The sequence below is a fragment of the Urocitellus parryii genome, chromosome 6, assembly GCF_045843805.1.
Source record: "Urocitellus parryii isolate mUroPar1 chromosome 6, mUroPar1.hap1, whole genome shotgun sequence".
NCBI lineage: Eukaryota > Metazoa > Chordata > Mammalia > Rodentia > Sciuridae > Urocitellus > Urocitellus parryii.
This window is the reverse complement of record NC_135536.1, coordinates 75,089,171-75,109,717: the sequence shown is the minus strand read 5'-3', so window position 1 is coordinate 75,109,717 and position 20,547 is coordinate 75,089,171.

Genomic DNA, 20,547 nt, shown 5'->3' with positions numbered 1-20,547 from the left:
TTATGATCTTATTGCCATGAGAGGGATTTGGCCTGTATATCCACCTACTCTGTAGCCCCGAATAATGAAAACTCTGCAAGACCCTTTGCTGATGGGTGTACCTTTGAGTTTACAGAGATTAATGATTTTTAAATTGACTCCACAGACCACTAGTAATGAAATTGACCATATCCAATTTTGAAAGCCCTAAGACCTCAAGAGAAACTGCAAATTAACAGTGAGAAGGTAGCATGTCCCTAGTGACGTGAAGCCCAAGCTGATATTGGTCCGCTGAAGTGTTGAAGAATTGGGCAGGTTAGGTTAGAATTGCTGCATTAGGTTAAAGATCAACCTGGATATGAAACGTGTGGGCAGCCTTAGGCCTGGTAGATTTGCAATTCCTAAAGAACTGAAGTAGTGACAGGATATTATCCTGGTGCCCTAATGGCATGAGACACAATTAAAAAGGAAGTAGCTTGGGCTAATATCTTGCTTCTGTTAAAGTAGCAACTATAGGAGAAAAAACAGGAGCTGATATTTTTTGAAATATGTTATGCTTCAGACACAAGCATTTAATATGCATTATTTCTTTAGTTCATTATTAGTTCTCGCAAGAACCCAAGTGGGACACACTTTCACTATTGTCCCATTGTGCAATTGCAGAAAATAAAACCTAGGGAGGCTAAATGACCCATTTGGCATAATCAATAGTCAGGTAGTGGATCTGACAGTGGAGCCTCCATCTGATTCCACAGTGAAAGAACTTGGTCTTTCACTGCCTCTCTGTAGACCCTGCTGTGATGGTTCATAGAATCACAAGAAAGGCAAAGGTGGAACCAACGAGGCCCTTACAGCCCAGGCTTTCATCATCTCGAAGTCTTTTAAGGAACATCTTCAGCTTCTTGTGAAACTTTCTCTTTGTTTAACAATCAGCTTAAATTCCTCAGACTGCCCTTTCAAAGTATTTATTTATTTATTTATTTGGGTACCAGGCATTGAACCCAGGGGTGCTTAACCACTGAGCCACATCCCCCAGCCCTTTTAATGTTTTATTTTTGAGACTGGATTTCACTAAGTTGCACAGGGGTCTCACTAAGTTGCAGGCATTGGCTTTGAACTGACAATCCTCCTGCCTCAGTCTTCCAAGCGCTGCTAGGATTATAGGTGTGCACCACCACACCTGGCTCTTTCAAACTCTTGGCTGTCACTTCCCCTTTGTGCAATTAGAAGATTGTAATCAATCAATATGATCCTCTTCTTTCCTCAAAGGAAATAGAAGCAAAGACAAGTATTATGGTCCCCACACCACCTTAGTTACGTCTCCAGATTCCCATCAAGCCCTTGGTGAGTACCATCAAATTGTAAGTTTAGACACCCTGCTGCCTGACATACAGAAACTGCAATACTCAAATACCTATACCCATAAGCCAAGTGACTGAATGCTAGGGTGCAAGTCACCAAGAAGGAATCCATGCATGTGCCATTTCACTGTTCTCCAGCAAATCAATTTCCTTCTTCAAATATTGCAACATGGCATTTGAAATTCAGCTGAGGAAAGATTTGTTCTCATGCCCCTGACTCCCACCCCCGAAGGGCAGGTTTTCTTGATTGTTGAAGGGTAAAGGAAAGTGTGATGTTAAAGGTTGACTTTTATGAGATCTAAACTCTGTACTCACCTGTTTTTCTTCTCTTACCCTCTCCACTGCCCAATCCATTTAGCATTTCTCAATGATTTTATTCTCAGCAATACCACTTTTAAATTGAACGTGTGCTTTACAGTAACAAAAGCTAAAAAGTAGTGTGTGTTCTGGATTGATTTTCAATTTCTTTTCAAGGAAAACCAAGAAAGCTTGTCCTGAAAGAAAGCCAATCAGAAAGAAAGTGTTCTCCCTATTTCTCTCTCAATACTCAGGGCTTGGTTTCCTTTCTTATTTTTTTCTTCTTTGAGTCTTAGTACAGATTTTGGGCTAGCCTCAGTCTCAGTCTTCCCCAGTCTCCAAGCAATTCCTATTTATGTGATAGAATATTAGAAAAATAAGAGGAGTTTGTCATCTCCAACACTAGAAAAAAAATATGCCATGTCACTTTGCAGTTCTTCCTACTCCATCTTTCTCCCCGACTCCATTAAGCTTCAGGGCATCGAGGATACTCAGGACCAAGTATTTGCTCTAAATGAAGCTCCCTCAAGTCTGGCAGTCATAAAATGGGACACATAAATGACTTCCTTTGTCTTTATATGACTGCTTTATCAGTTTAAGAAGGCAAATGAAGCACAGGTTTGCATTTCTATCTCATACAAAATGGCAAAAAAAAAATAGTATTTTTTTTTTGATAGCCACGTCATAGTTTATCTAAATTTGAGTATGTGAGACATAAGAACCCAGAGTTAGGTTCTCTGGCTGATTTCTATAGCAACTGGAGTATAGTGTTATCTACAGGGGAACTGCTCAATATGTATGTGCCAACTTCAGCACCTCTCAGCCTTACACGGATGCTGGAAGGCTTCAGCAACACCAAAGAGATGGAGATGAGAATGACGGGCACAAAATAAAAAAAAAGGAATGGGCTAATATCTTAACTGCCTGCCTGGAGCCTCGTACATTATGAGATTGTGGGCTGATGGCAGCTTCTGATTTCTATGGGAAATTAAAGGGAAGTCCCAATGAATCCACCAGAAAGAAAATGTCTCTGAAAGATTGAACGATAGAACTGGAAAGCAAAATTGAACTATTGAACATTAGAGGACTGGGAACTGTGACCCAAATATGGTGATATCATTTCATTTAAAAATATGCTTAAGCACAGAAGACCAGGATGGCATTAACAGCAGAGCTGAAGTGTTTATTCATAAATCAGAGAAAGGCCAGGATGGGGAATGATTTGAGCCTTGAGAAAGGAACATGGAAGAGAAAGCCAAAAATCTGCAAAGGTTTCTGCTTGTACGTTCAGCACTACTTCCTGCAGCCTGGCCTGCTTCCCGCCTTCTCTCTGAAGTCAGCAATGAGATGAAAGCTGGAACGTACGACCGCCAGCTCAGGGAGGGAAAAGGAATAAGGGGAATATTTTTTTTTTTTTACCAGTTAAATACACATTTGGGACCTGAGGCTCCTCTTTAAAAGTAAAATCAACAGTGATGATTTCATAGGGGAAACAATGAAATGGAAAGGCACGGAATTAACTGTTTGAGTCTTAGCTCTGCGACAGGGTCAGGTTACTGGACCTTTCCAAACATCAGGTGATTTATCTGTCAAGGTGAGAATAGATATCTACTTTTGTCCTTCTGAGGGGGAGTTGTATGAATAATGTATGAAAAAGTCACTGTTTAATAGGTCCCCTAGAATTGAGGTGGTCGGGGTTGCTGGGTGTATTCGTTTCCTAGGGTTGTCATAACAAATTATCACACATCAAGTGGATTTGAACGACATGAATTTATTCTTTCATGGTTCTGAAGGCCAGAAGTCCAAATCAAGATATTGACAGAAGCATGCTTCCTCTGAAGGCTCCAGAGGAGGATCTTTCCTTGCCTCTTCCAGCTTCGGATGGCTCCAATAAAACCTTAGCTTGTGACTATTTGACAGTCTATATTCTAGATAATAACGAATGTGCCATGAACATTCAGTTATGTTGTAAGCACTGTTCCAGGTTCTGATGACATTTTATTTCTTTACCTCTCACAAGAATCTTGCCAGGTAGGAATACCATTGCCTCCACAGTGAAGAAACTGATTATCAGAGAACTTAAATAGCTTGCCCAAAGTTGTAGAGCTAGTAGGTATAAGATCAAGGAATCAAATCCAGGTATCTCTAACCGCAAAGCCTATGCTGTTAGCCACAGTCCTAGAGGTTTACTAAGTTCCTTGCACAGGAGAGGGAAATGGAGGGAATCAGGCAAAGAGCAGCTTCTTACAAGAAAGAAGGGCTCAAGGTCCTAAGTATCAAGACACATGACTCGAACAGTCTGTCACTGCCTAGAACTCTTGCCTCTCATGCCTTCCTCTGTCAACAGCCTCTCTCAAACACTCATTGGACATAATGGATTGCCTGTCCAAAAGAAGATGGTGGAATCTAATGATATGGTAGGTTTTCAGGTCAACTTTTACTAGAACTTCTGCTTTGAAATCAGGGAATCCTGAAAACACCCACAAACACCCCCCACACACACACACACACACACAACAGATGGTTGTTCTCAGAAAAGTTTCCTTTAAGAAATAGGATTCTCAGGCCTTATTTAACACAAAACTAGTGCTGTCTCTGGGTGTCCTATGTATCTAGCCACAACTTTTCCACTTTTAGAAATGTAAGAGAGGCCTCTCCATAGTGACAGCATGATGAGAGTGGCACAGTTCACAGAGATTCAAATGCATATAGAAATGTTAATTGATAGAGACCCTTTCACCATGTTAGCAAGTTGCAGGGGATAATTCTATGTAGGAGACCACTGGTTATTTAAAATGCTCAGCAATAATTGAATACAGCTGTTGGAATATTGCTAAATGATTTCTATTTCAGAGTTAGGAAACACCAGAGAGACTTTCATTGCTCCAGTTACCAAAAATGATTTTTTTTCCCTTGGGAACTCTAATTCTAGAAAAATAATTGTACACGTGTTGGAGGAAGAAAACCATGCAAGCCTTTTTGACATGTAATATATAAACACCCAGTTCAGGCCTGGCCCATCAACTCATAAAACAAACATATAATTTAAAACGTCTACTTTTCAAGTTACTCCCATGAATAATTATGAAAAAAGTCTGTATTTTATGTTTAAAAGGTTTTTTTTATGTTAACTACAAAAAAAAAGTTGATAATAATGGTCATTTCTCCTTGAAAGAAAGTATTCTAGTTACTATTATGGCATAATTAACTATCCCAACTGTTCTTATTTAATACCATAACCAGTTTAATATGCTCAGAGACTCTGCAGGTCAGGGATTTGGATAGGACACTGAAGGGATGTGTTGTTTCTGCTCCACGGAGGCTGTGCAGATGAGGGTGGCTGAGTGGCTGGCAGTCCATATCACTCTCAGGTCTGGCACAAGCACTCAGGTGACTTGCATAGTAGGACTGCAGACCAAAGCACCTCTATGTGGCTTCTCCCTGTGACTTGACTTCCTCACAAGCATGGCAGCCTCTGAACTCCCAATGCAGCTGTTCCCGTGGCCAAGGTAGAAGAGGAATGACCTGCCATCTCCCATGGCATCACTTTCACTGCATTCCATTGGCCAGGCAGTCAAAGGTTCCCCAGACTCCGGAGAGGGGGACACCACCTGTTGATGAAGACATGACAGTTCTTATTACAGAAGAAGCACATGAGGTGAAAATTACTGTTGCAGTTGTCTTTGGAAAAAAATGCAATCTTCCATAAGAAGGGATAAAAAAAAAGTGAAAATAGTTCAAAATGGACATTATTATCCAAGAAGGAGTTGATGGAGGGAAAAATGTAAATGGATTAATCTCCTAGTGGGGCATATGTTATACCTGTTTCAGGTAATACTGACAGTAATGATAGTTACTAAATTTTACAGTGTTCACTGTGTGCCAGACAATGTTCCAAGTGGTTAACTTACATTAATTCAGTTCATCCCCAGTGGAAATGGATATAAAGATGTTCAGTGACCAACCAAAGTTTTACAGAAAGCAGTAAGGCTAGGCTGTGAGTCCAGGTAATTCATCTCCGTAAGTTAAGTGCTTTAATTACTCTGCCATAGTGCTTCTGCAATCTAAGGGAAGAAACAGGAATAGTATAAGGAAAAGCAAACTCTAAAGTGGCTTTTATTTCAAGGTCCTACTTGGGAAGGAAGATGATCTTTACTGATGTTCACCACAGGCCAAGGATTGTGCTCTGTACACTACAACTCTTCCTTCTCACTATATCCCTAATGAGGTAGGTATTATTACTGCCACATTATAGAAAGGAGAACTGAGGTTCAGAGGCATTAAGTGACTTGCCCCAAAGTCACAAAGATGACAAATGGTAGTCATGAGTTTCAAAGACAAATCCATCTGACTTTACCTGTTTTTCCATCTTTCTCCAGCTACAGGGTACCTTCTCCCTGGGGTTTTTGTGTCAGGGTCTATGTGAATCCTGAGTTAATTCACAGTGGAGTCTTTTGCTTCTTGATAGCATGACCTTTGATAATACTTGATAGCTGAGCATCCAAAATCCCTTGGTTTGATTATGAAGCTTTGGGAACTAATATTGCAACATTTGTGTTTGTCTTTACAAATTCCTGTTGGACACGAACTATGACTTTTATCTTAGGTAATAAGCCTGAATTCTGGAAGGATACTCTTTTCTCTTTCTAAGAATATATCTTATTGACTACCTGACATTTTCAAGAATTTATCTTTTGCCCTAGCAAACCATTAAGTAAGCAGAAACTCCTCTGAAGAGGTCTTTATTTTACTTGGGCTTCAGTTTTAATTTGATAGGCACTCAACCATAACATCATGATTATGAAGCACTTAGAACTGTGCATCTACAAGATGCTTTCTATATATATATAGAGTGCTTCACCCTCTAAAGTCTTTAATTTCAACTGTGCTCATGTCATGTTTTTAACCCATTTTGAGAAAGATCCTTGAGCTGCCATGGAAAAAAGAGGCAATTGTATTTGGGAATTTAAAGATATTTGTATATTTTACTTTTTTTTTTCATTAATGTGACTGACAGATTCAGCTCTAGTGTCATAGTTCTCTTTCAACTTCCTTCCTGTGCCAATTACTGAGGTTTTAACTTGCTCATGACCTGTGGATTCAGAGGGCTGAACCCCCTTGCCCTTTTTCTTTGACAACCAAAATGGTTTCTATCATTATGAAGACTAAGCAAACTTTCCTAGACTCTGTCCACAAATTGAGGGTTTTCAATTATTAATATTCTTTCCAAGTTATAATGGCATTATTTGCAGTCACAGCTATTCCTAATGGGGCAGAATTTAACTAATGATGGGAGATCAGGGAGAGTCACAAAGGTCTTAACAGCTGCAGAATCTACCAACACAGTAGTCAGGCATCAATACAAACAGGAAGCTAGGGAGTGAGTGATCTCTCTTATCAGAATATAAAAGCTATTTGGATGTGTTTACCTTAGTTCACTTTCTGGAACAAAAGCTCTTTGACAAAGAGTAAAGCCTTTTTCATCTTAGAGTATGTTCAATGCCTAGGACATAGTTTTTAGTAAATGTCTGTTGACTTGTTCAGAATTGTCTCAGAAACTTGTTCACAAGCACTTTGTTTTACTTGGAATCTATTGTCAGAGAAGTTCAAGGAAGAAAGGATTGAATTTTTCATGTGTGATTCAAACCTCCCAACTTTCCAGTTCAGTGCTTTTTGTTTTAAATCATCCTTAGCATTCAGGGAGCTAAAATGTATTATACAATAGCTGTGATGTACTCATTGTCCTCCTGAAAAACTTTAGTTATAACTCATCTAATCTCCTTGAGGGCTCCAGAGCTATTCACAGTACCTGGCTCATGTAATGGACACTCAATATAATTTGCTGAGTGATTACAATGACTGAAACATCCATCTCATTGGGAAAAGCTTTGCTATCAAGGCCCATTTCAGTGGCAGAAGCTGCTCATTGAGTCCTATTCTGGATGAAACTGCTGTACTTTGCAAATACTTATGATATGCATGCTTCCTTGCTTGCCTTCAGTTTTTCTTCAGAGAATACTGCAAGGGGTTGGAGGCTAGCCTTTTGATCTTTTAAGGCCTGCTAAATGTAGTTTTTAATCCTGGATTAAAAATATGCACACAAGAAAAGAATTATCTTAATCTCATTACAGCACAAAGAAAAAACTCAAACTAGTAAAGAAGAATCTATGTTAGGGTTTGGAATCCTAAGACTAACATATAGCTAGGATTTATGGGAACTCAAACATATTGGAGCAGATAATTTATCTTGGTCCTTCTCACTATAGAGTCTTCAATCTCTTTGCAAGTGGCCTCCATTTTCCCTTGGGAAAAAAGTTTATTTATTTTTGTTTGTTTGTTTGTTTTTAGGGGCTGCTTCCCTGTACCTTCAGCTACATTTAACTTTGGGGTGCTCTAAAGCCAATTCTAATACAGATTGAGTATGTTATCCGAAATACTTGAGAAATGTTTTGGGTTTGAGCTTTAAAAAAAAAAATTACACATCTATATAATGAAATGGCTTGAAGAGGGAACCCAAGTGTAAGTATGATATTCACTTATATTTTATATACAACTTATAAATACAAGCTGAATGCAATTTTAGGAAATATTTTTAATAATTTTGTGCATGAAACAAAGTTTTATAGTGGGAGACTTTCTACGTGGCCTCACGTTGGCATTCAAAATTTCAGACTTTGGAGCATTTCAAATTTTGGATTTTTGAATTGGGGAGGCTCAACTTGTATGAATCCTATTCACTGATTTATTCAATCTCTATGTTTCAACTTCCATATTTTCTGGGAGTTAGGATTCGAATGACTCAATTGACTTACAGGTCCACTTTTGGTCTAATTACCAATGGGACAAGTTAAACCTTTTTCAGGCAGGGTTCTTAGCAGGAAAAGTTTTCAATTAAAGAGTGTTGGCAAGAGGAAATGATGGACAAATCTTCAAAAATTACCATATAAATCTATCTTTGCTAGAAGGTGATTTTGAGTAGATTAATCATCATGAAAACATTTAAAATAAAAATAATGAAAATTAGTTTCAATCTTTGTACCTAATACTACCTCATTTTTATTGCTAAACTACCTCTTTATCTATGAATCTCCTAGTTCTCTCTCCAAAATTATCTTTAGAGGATAATTTTGTGAACCTTGACCTGAACGTCTTATATTAGAAGCCAAACAATAAGGATAAATCCTTTGAACATTTCTTGTTGCTTCTGGTAGCTTCACTTGTAATGACTATTTGCCCTAAATTAAAGTGAGGTTGGGGAAAGTAGAAATCAAACTCCAGGGAAAAGATCTGAAAAACTGGGAATACTTTTGAAGCTTAAGAAGATGAAAGAGATTGTAAGTAGCCTCAACCTTTCTTTGATAATTTACTCATGTAGAAATCTGCTTTCTTCAAAACAATGCATAAATTTATTGAAAAATGAACTTTGAAAAGTATGGGTAATCTTATATCTTAACAATTTAAATAAAGTTGGCTATAAATGAATGGCAATTGAATTTTAAAAAAACTTTAATGGTCTTGATTTAATTTAATGTTTAAAACTGATAATGTAAATACCCTATTACCAAGATTTTGCTTCAGTTGTACCCCAAATTTACCAAGCTTGACGTGTTTGCAGCTCCTAGCGAGATGAGCTCTATTGAGAGAATGAGAGCGCATGTGCGAGGGGACAAGGGGACACAGTCGGCAGCCGTGTTTCCATGCTCGACTCTTCCTCACCCCACTGATGATTGGACAAGGAGAGAGAGCCCAGCCCAAGGCCAGCCTATTAAAAAAAAAAAAAGAGCCAATCAGATTCTCTCTCTCTCAAAAATGTGAATAAATGACAACAGAAGGAATCAATCAGATTCTATCTGTCAAAAATGTGAATAAATGACAACAGAAGGAGTCTAGGAAATATTATTAAGAGCAAAAGATATGTAGAGATTTGATTTCCATTGGGCTATGCAAAAGCCAAACAGAGAAGAAAAAATGAATCAACAGAGGAAGCCCACCTAGAAAGAGAGAAAAACAACACCTTAGTGATGTAATCTCTTTTAAGAGATGGACAGCCCACTGGTCCCTAGAGCAGCCCTCGTTCATGTTTTAATGCAGGTGGAGACTTGCAGCAAAACCTCTGTTTTCTACAACTATCTTGAGTATCTCTGTCCCTTATAAGTCAAAAGACCTAACTTCAACACCATCTTATCCAGGGCTCATTATGAAGCTAGGGGCTGCCAGCTTGCATTAGGCAATGGAATTCGATAATTTGACATTTAGGAAACTGACATGGATCCTCCCAATAATGAAATTTGAGCAAATTTGGAGTTAGCAGAGATGAAAATATTTGCGTATTGGCTTGCTTTCTTGGGTCAAGTTTGTCTCTCTCCCTCCCGAGTACTAGTGTAGGCAAGTCTAGCTGTGGTCTAGGGCCTCATCAACAGAGAACACACACCCTATCAGAAGGAGGGCCAACCTGTGTCACTTGGAGGTCCATTCCAGTCCAGGGTCTATTGAGAATTATTTGGGGGATAATTTGGGGGGCATTTCCTCTCTCTGAACAAGGAGGGTGATTCCTCAGCAAGGCCAGGAACTCTGGTCCTCAGTGAATTGGAAGGGCAAAGTTGAAGAAAGATTTTTAGTCACCTTGCATATAGTAGAGTCAACTTTAGTACCTGGGCTGGAGGTCATCTGGGGGTGAAGCTGTGACAGTAAGGAGAGTGAATGACTTTCACACTCTGTGTGTGTGTGTGTGTGTGTGCATGTGCACACACATATGTGTGTTGCTGAGGCAGCAGAATAATGAGCAGAGATGGAGCTTTGAATCATGCCTTTCTTAGGAGAGGGATGGCTGCTGGTGAGCTCAGGGAGAGTGTTGGATGCTTAATCTGGCCTCAGGAACTTGAAATTCACTGGAGGGCTGACCAGCACAGACTATGATTCCCCCTTACAGTGCCTTCAAACCAACATCAGTGGCTCTGTGATTTTTGTTGCTTTGGAGCAGGGAGATACAGTAAGTTGGTTTAACAATCCTTCCTGCTAGTGTATTATGATAAAAACTGATTACCATTGTAAACATATAAAAGAACATGCAGAAAATATTGCCAATAGGTATCAAGTAAAAATACAAAAAGTTTTTAAGAAGTGCTATAGCATATTGTTACAAAATGCATGAATTCTGGAACCAGACATGTTGGGCCTAATGCTGAGTACTATCAACTTATTAACTGTGTAACTTTTAGCAGGACACTTAAACTCTCTATGCCTCAATTTCTTTTTCTCTGTAATGGGGGCAATAATAACAATAGCCAATACTGCATTCAGTTATTGTAAGGATACATGTAATTTTTGTGTGAGATATGTACATGGCTGGTACATAATAAATATTCAGAGCTGGGCTGGTGGCACATGCCTGTAATCCCAGTGGCTCAGGAGACTGAGGCAGGAGGATTTTGAAATCAAAGCCAGCTTCACCAACAAGGCCCTAAGCAACTCAGTGAGAACCTGTCTCTAAATAAAAATTTTTTAAAAGGGCTGGGGATGTGGCTTAGTTGTTAAGTGGCCCCTGGGTTCAATTTCTCGTACTAAATAAATAAATAAATATAAATATTCGGTGTTAGAGATGTTATTATTTGCTGCACTTCAAGAACGAGGTATAGAGCTGGGTACAGTGTAATCCCAGTGGCTCAGGAGCCTGAGGCAGGAGGATCCTGAGTTCAAAGCCAGCCTCAGCAAAAGTGAGGCACCAAGCAACTCAGTGAGACCCTGTCTCTAAATAAAATACAAAATGGGGATGTGGTTCAGTGGTCGAGTGCCCCTGAGTTCAATCCCTGGTATCTGAATGCGGTATAGAGATATACTTGTTGAAGGTCATGTGTTGGTCCCCTGCAAGGTTAGGAGGAATTTAAATCCTGTTTGACACTGGTTCTTTTTTTTAAGACACTACTATAAAAACCAAGCTTTGCATGTGTCTTGAAGGAAACGCAATGTGACCAACACTTTATCCTCAGTTCCAGATGAGAAAACTAAGAGAATGAAAAGTGAGATGTGTCTCTCTGATGTGTCTATTTCCGTGTCGCTGTGCGGTTCTGACTTTGTTGGTGTTCTCTGCAGTAACATGTTACTGTCTCAGTAACATGCAGCCCTGGAATCCTTTGCCCCACCCCACCCATCCTCCAGGCAGCACGTAACATACACATGCTCTAGAAGTTCCAGTTAAATAATCCCAGGGCTCAGCACAGGGACCTGGCACATAGTGGATACTCGAGGAGTCTTCATTTGACATGAACGAATGTCAAATTTGCTCTTGCCTCAGAAGGCTTCCACATGACCCTTCTTCTTCAAAGTCAACCTTTCTTCCTATGTTTCAGTTCTTTTGGTGGCTAGCCCTTCACCACTCTTTACTTACTTCAGTGAATGAGTTTTCTCTGGCCATGTTCTTCTTACCTATCTTTACCCTTCACATAGTACTAAACATAACTCCTATGCTTTGACAGTCCAATATCCATACTTCAGTTTTCTGCTTTCTTTCCATTGGAATTATAGTTGGAGCGGACAACTTAGAGGTGTTTCCCCAGTCACATATGGTCTTCTCTAAAAATTGCTCTTATGGTAGCCATGTTTGAACTGCATGACCATGACGCTTAACCCTAGCTGATGGGACCAGGAATGACCACTTGGGCCATGCTAGGCCAATCAAATTCTCTCCTCCTAGAATCTGGAATAGGATATGAGAGGAACTAAGCAGTCTCTCTTCATCACAGGAGATAAGGTCATGTAACCCTGGAAATATAAGGTGAGACAGCCATCCTCTGTCAGGTAAGTGGAGAAACAGAGAAAGGTGACTGAAAAGAGACAAGAGAAAAAGAAAAAGAAAAAGAAAGAAAATTCATGCAGTCACTCTCAGAGGAAGACAGAAATTAGCTGCCTTCGTTGCTGGTCAGATTTTTCATTTTCTGATTCCATCCCCGAGGAGGCCCAACGGCGCTTCTGCCCTTGTTTTCTGTAAACTATCTACATAACCTCGTTATAAATTCTATGTTTATTTTTTTCTCTTTTTAAATTTATTCTTCTTAAATGTATATGACAGTAGAGTGTATTTTGACATATTATACACACATGGAGTATAACTTATTCTAATTAGGATCCCATTCTTGTAGTTGTACATGATGTGGAGTTTTCTATGTCTTTATTTAAGATTGGCTAAATAGGTAGTTTTCTGATATTAGTCACCAAAGACCCTTAAAAAAGATTATAGTAAGTAGAAGGATAATGTAACTTATCTTGTTCTTCTGTTACTGGGTTATATATCACCCTAAAAGTTTGCATATAGAAAAACAGTTCTGAGACTAGGGGTGTAGCTCAGTGGTAGAGCATGCACAAGACTCTGGGTTCAACCCTCAACACTGAGAAAGAAGAGGGAGAAGAAGAGAAATTATTCTGTAGATCAACAAATAGTGCTGAGATCAGCAGGATTCTGATGGTCTTACCAGGGAAATTTCATACAGTTGCTGGCATCTGACTGTTGTAGAGGGCTGCACTTGCATGACTGGTGTTGATATTGGCTGTTGTCTGGGGGCCTCAGTTTGTTTTTGTGGATGCTCATCCTTCAGTAAGCTAGGTCAAACTTCCTCTCATGCTAGTGGAAGCACTCCAAGAGCAAGCCTAGTATGCAAGTTCTTCAAAACAGTAGCTACTGATCACAAGCGGCTATCAATCACTTGCAATGCAGCTACTATAACTAAACTACTGAATTTTTAATTTTATTTAAATATAATTTTTTCATTTAACTGGATTCATGGGGATAATGGCAACTGTATTAGTGAGACTAAATAGTTCTATTTAAAAGCAGAAATTGACAGAATGGTAGACAATACTATTGCTGCATACAATAGACATACTTTTATACAAAGACAAGTTGAAAGTAAATGAATGGAGAAAATTACAGTGTGCAAACAGAAGCATTTGAAGACTTGGGCAAGTACTTTAATATCAAATAAGATACAAAACAAAAGTGTTCCAAATTCAGTGCCCTTTATAGCATATCAAAACAGACCCCTTATAATGATAAACAGGACAATCCATCAGGAAAATATAATTCAAAGGTATATGCACCCGAAAACAGAATACATGAAGAAAAATGTCAACATTAAAGGGACAACCCTACAATTTCAGTAATAATTATAGTAGATTTTAACAATACTCTTTCAGTAGTTGAGAACTAGACAAATATTAATATAAACAACAGTATCAAAACTATTGAGCTTGATGTGGTGGCCCATGATTATAATCTCAGAAACTCAGAAGGCTGAAGCAGGAGGATCTTGAGTTCGAAGCCAGCCTCAGCAATTTAACGAGACTCTCAGCAATTTAGCAACACTCTGTCTCCAAATAAAAAATAAAAATTGCTAGGGATGTAGGTCAGTGGTAAATCCCCCCTGGTAGCTTTCTGATACTAGTCACCAAAAACCTTTTAAAAAAGACTATAGTGAATAGAAGGATAATGTAACTTATCTTATTTCTTCCTACTACCAAAAAAAAAAAAACTTAATTGACTACTACATCTAGTAATTTCAGAATATACATTCTTTCAAAGTACACAATACATTCTCCAAATAGAACATGTGAAGAGCAATAAAATAAGAACAATAAGTCTCAATATACTTAAAAGAACAAAATAATAGAAAGTGCTTTCTCAAACTACTACAACATTAAATTAGACATTGGTAAATACATATTAAGGAAACCCTGAATATTTGAAAAATAAAAATTTTAATTATTTATTATAAATAATTCATGGCTCAGACAAAAATATCATAACAAAGTTGACATGAGAAGAAATACAAAATCCCAGTAGTTCTATGTCAAACAATAAATAAATTTGTTATCAAAAACAAACTTAATCCCAAAGACAAGTATATACCCAGATGACTTTATCAGTGATTTTCATCAGATACTTTGGAACAAAATAGCACCAATTCTACACCAACTTAAAAAAAAATAGATGTGGGATCACTGTATAATCTGTTTAATGCAATCATCTAACCTAATAAAAAGTCTGATAGAGACATTCCTGAAACAAAATTACAGACCAATTTCTCATTAATATAGTTGAAAAGATATGTAACAAAATATCAGCAGATTACATTCAATTGTATATAAAAACAATAATATAACCAAATGGGACTTATTGCGTACAATCAAATTTAATTTAACATTTGGAAAAATCAACCAGTATAGCTAGTATAAAATAAAAAAAGAAAAAACCATAAAATCATCTCAATAGATGCAGAAAAGGCAGTTGATAAAATTCAATGCTGTACTTTAAAAACAAAAAAACTCCTCCAAAATTAGGAATAATAGGGAATTTATTAAAACTGATAATGGGCACCTAACAGAAACTTCAGCTAACATTATATTTGATGATGAAAGGTCCAACTTTTTTCTCTTGAGGTCATGAACAAGGTAAAGATGCCTGCTTTCATCACTTCAACAGTACATTTTCTTGATGTCATTGCCATTTCAATCAGTCAAGGAAAAGAAATAAAAGACATAAAGATTAGAAAGGAAGAAGTAAAGTTGTCCCAATGGTAGATGATATTGTTTACACAGAAAAATTCAGAGACTCTATAAAACAACCATTAGAACTGATAAGAAAGTGTAACAAGTTCAAGAGACACTATGTAATATTTTTTAAAACAAATTTCATTCTCATATATTAACAAATTTCAGAAAATCTTATTAACAGTTGTGCTGAAAAGACCCTTATAGTGCCTGGGATTTTTTTTTAAATCTAACTAACAGAAGATAGTGCTCAAATGAAAACATTGCTGAAGAAATAAATCTCAAGAAATAGAAAAAGAATCATGTCTGTAGATTGCAAATTGAACTATACAGGTTTAACAGGATACCAACCAATATTTCAACAGGATATTTTGTAGAAATTAACAAGGTAATTCTAAAATGTATATAGAATACAAAAGATATAAAATAAATCAAAGTAATTTTTATCTGGAAAACTTTTCCTATCTAATTTTATGACTTACTCTTTAGTTAATCAAGACAGCTTAGAATTGGCAAAAAACAGACATATAGGTCAATGGAAAAATAGTCCAAATAAGGACTCATACATACAGGAGCAATTCATTTTTGGACAAAAATGGTATGTAAATGGAGAAGGAGGGGAAGCCTTTTCAACAAAATATTTCATATCAACTAGATATGTGAATGGGAGGAACATTAACCCTTACCTCATACCAAATAAAAAATTAACTTGTCATGGATTGGAGACATAAATATGAAAGTTGAAATTGTTATACCTCGAGAAGGACATCAAGGAGAAAATATTTGTGACCTTCAGATATTCAAAATGTTCTTATCTTTCTTCCTGTAAATAATCACATGCAACTAAAAGAAACCAAATGATACTTTTAACATTCTGGCTGGAAACTTCCTTGGCTAGATGCACAAGTTCATTAGGTACATTTTTTGTTTGTTTGTTTTTAATCTTCCAAGTTTCCTTGGCAATGTTTTTGTGAAGTGTTGCTGCCCCTGCATGATGCTGTTTTGTCCTTTCTTCCATCCTCCAAGAGTACTTTCCTCACTGCTATTCTAGCCTCCACTAAGAGCCTCCTCCCAACAGCCTCTTCCTTCTGTCCTCCTAGCCTTTGTCTTCAGTCCAGTTCCAAAGCCATGAGCTTTAAACGTTTATTTTGGCAGCACCCCACTTACAGATATCAATATCTTATCTCACTCTTGAATTTGGAACTTCATGGCTCACCCTTTTGGAAAACTGTTACCTTATAAAGAAGCCCAGTAAGTGCCCTTGAGGCTGAACCATCTTGTGGAAAGAGAGAACACACTGAGAGAAAAAAAAGTCCCACCAGTGAGCTCTTCTAGCCAATACAGCTGAGGCTCTGGACATATGAGTGGCATCTGGGACATCCAGTACCCAGTTGACCAGCACTTGACTGTAAATGCAAGAGTGAGCATCCACAAAGGATGGGAGCAGATCAACCAACCAGCTGAGCTTGGTCCACATTTCTGACTCAGTCTCTCATGAAGAAATAAATGGATTTTGTTTTAATTTGGAGAGTTTTGTTCTGCAGTAATAAATAATTGATATAGTCATTATCCTCAAAAGTTGCTTAATGAAATCTGTGAATAAAAATTTACTTACAGCATATTTCAACTTAATATCCATATGATTTTATTGTGAAAAGATTTTTGCAAGAACTTTCTCTGCTGAATATGATCTATACTACAAAACATATGGTAGGTCTGTGATAAGCACAGAAAGATTGTGAATTTTAAAATGCCTAGAAGAGGAGAGAGAGGGGGCAAGTTTTGAGTTTTTAAGTTTGAGTTTTTAATTTTTTTTTTTAAAACTGGCTTTTAGCATTTGTTTTTCTGGATGCAGAAGAGGATAGAGCTAATAAAATGTTTAACATTTAATAAAATGCTCATCATTTCATAAAAGAAATAGATTGGCTCTTTTCTTTCAGAAATGAATCTCTCTTAAGTCTTGGAGCTCAATTAAGAGATTTCCCCTTCCTTGTTGCATATTTGTAACTTGCTTTTTGTCAACAGCAAATTTTTCTGGCATATTGACTTCAGCCAATCATGACACAAGAATAGAACATAGGAGGGGAAAATCTCCTCAGACAATTGACTAGTGGCCAAGTGAGAAGAAAGGCTAATAGGAATTAAAATTTTCCAGCAAGTGAATGTTTTGTGAATTGACAGTTTTGATTTTGTGGATGTTAAAGTGTTTAATTTTCCCATTATTGTGGTTAAGCTTCAATCTTGGCTTAAGTACTTTCAAAAAGCATGAAAATGTCATTTTGTCTTAATTTATCTTAAGGGAGTAGTTATACTCCCTTATCTGGTGCTCATTCCTACTTTAATGATTGATCATAGGGGTCAGTTCCATCTGTGCTGAGCTGCGTGTGTCAATGTGCCCTTGGATTTTTTTTTTTTTAATGTGAACTGGCACATGGGAATGGAGATTAGGTCACTCTGCTTGGTATGTTGATTTTGCAGCTAAACACACCCACTGGCTTCACATGTGCATAGAAGTGGTTGAATTGAAAAGATTATAGAAATGTAAGAATAAAATGATTGGATACAGCATAATTTAAGGTCAAATGGATGTTTATTAGCTAGGTGGAGATGACTGATGTATTGGATCGAAATTTTAGCTCTAGTTTCCTGATATAAGTTGATCTCTCAGTACTTCCTCATTATACTATTGTATTTTACCTTACATATTAGAAAGTATTCTCATTTGGGTTCATTACTTTCTTTGATTCTGGAACATTTTCACAACTAGCAGGAAAGCTACAAGATTGTGTGGATTCTGCCAGCCAGAGAAAATTAAATTATTTCAAAATGTAAATGACCTCAAAAATATAAGCCCTTGGGACTCCTGGATAACAGCTGTCTTATTTGCAGCTGTATTGTTGATGTAACTATCCCTGTGCCTCCAACATCATAGACACTGAATAAATATGTATTAAGTTTGCTTATTATTATAGGGCTACTCATTATCAGTACAAGAAATTTTCAACACATATTTACTAAAATGTTATTGTTTAATAGTCCCACATATTCTTTCCCATAATGTTGTTCCTATAATTTTATTAAACAACAATAATAATATACACTTTTAACACTTTGCAGTTCAAAAATTACCATCACATGCATTATCTTATTTGATTTCCTCTAAAACCTAGTGAGCTATATAGGCAAAACCTAGTGAGCTATATTACTACTATTTCACAGATGGGATAACTGAGGCAGGCATAAGGAGATTAAGTGATTAGAACTGAGTCTCTGACTCCGAAGCCAAGCCTCTCTTCCCTTTATTAGGGTGCCTTTCTCAGTGGTGAAGATAAGGAAAGCTTCTCTCAGTACCAACTCACTGTTACAAGTTTGTTTCCTTATTGGTGGTAATTTTGGCCTTGGGCTAAGAACATAAGAATGAATTCCTTTATTAAAGATAGATTATTATGTAGCTTCTAAAATGTGTATCCTGATTTCAGCAGAAGCATTTTATGGTTTTTCATGATATCTATGTAGGTAAAATTGTTAAATGATTTTTTTTTAGTGTTTAAATAACTATACACAACCCTTCAGTGATTTCTAATACAAAAGGGAAACAAACTGAGTTGATACATCATTACCCTGAAGGCTCTGTCTGGTCTGGCTCCTACCCACTTCTCCAACTTTAGCCTATATTTCTTTCCTGCTCATTCAGTGAACTTCAGCACCATGAATTTCTTTCTTTATAAAATATATGCCAAGCTTGTTCCAGTCTCAGGGCATTTGTACTGGCTGTGCTTTCTGTATGGAATGTCTGTAGTCCATCAGATCTTGCACAAGTAACTCTGTTGTATCATTTTCTCATCTGCTCAAAGGCATCCTTGGAAAAACCTTCTCAGTCTCCTTGTTGAGTGCAAAATGCTAGGAACATAACAGTGTGCTTCCATGTCTGTATCTTTTCTTAAATGTTCATTATACAAACATATACACATACATGGAGAATATTGCTGGAAAAATACACAGGAAAGAAAGAACAGTGGTTTTACTACGGAGGAGAACCATAGGATGAAAGTAAGAATAGGTATTTTTACTCTTTTGTCTTATTTGAATTGCTTATCATCTTATGCACTAGCTACTGAGATGACTAAAACATCTTTAAAAGAATAAAGAGTCTGAGACTCAAAAATTGGAAATAGAAGAATAAATATTTAATATTTCACTTAGATTCAATAATTCAACTGTGTAAGATCTAGTAAGATAGATCATGTTTAAAAGCTATTCATTTGACAAAAAATTAAACTAATATTTATAACCACTTCACTGTGTTGAATGTATCAGCACCAGCAGCACACATGTTCTTTTCAAGTGCACACAGAACTATCTCTAGGAGAGATCACATGTTTAGGTCACAAAACAAATTTTAACAAAAATTTTTAAATATATATATATATATATATATATATATATATATATATATATAATTTTTTTTTGTACCAGGGATTGAACTCAGGAGCACTCAACCACTGAGCCACATCCCTATCCCTATTTTATTTAGAGACAGGATCTCACTGAGTTGCTTAGCACCTGCCTCACTTTTGCTGAGGCTGGCTTTGGACTCGTGATCCTCCTGCTCAGTCTCCAGAGCCGCTGGGATTATAGGCATGTGCCACCACGCCTGGCTACAAATTTATAATTTAAAATAATGCTAAATATCTTCCCCAAACACAATGGGGTCACACTAAAAATCAACAGCAGAAGGAAAGTTGGAAAATTCACAAATAAACATGTATTAAACAACACACCCTTGAACAACCAAGAGGTCAAGAAGAAACCAAAAGAGAAATTAGAAAATATTTTGGGACAAATAAAACTGAAAACACAACATATAAGACTTATCGTATACAGCAAAAGCAGCACTAGGAATGAAGTTTATAGCAGTAAAAACCTACATTAAAAATAAGGTTCTTAGATAAGCAACCTGACTCTAAATCTCATGGAACTAAAAAAAGAGGAATGAACCCAAAGTTAGCAGGAAGAAGGAAATAATGAAATTGGAGCAGAACTTAATGAAATAGAGACTACTAAAAAGTGGGGGGAAATAAAACAGAGTTAGTTATTGAAAAAAATCAATAAATTGATAGCTAAAGTTTTTCTAAGGAAAAAAAAAAGAGGATTCAAATAAAATCAGAAATGAAAGAGGAGACATTACAACTGGTGCCATAGAAATGAAAAGGGTTGTAAGAGCCTACTATGAATACCTGAACACCGACTATTTCACAATCTTATGGTTTAGATGTGGTATCCCCTGAAAGCTCACATGTGAGACAATACAAGAAGGTTTGGAGGAGAAATGATTGGTTAAAACCTTATCCTAAATAGTGAATGAATCCCT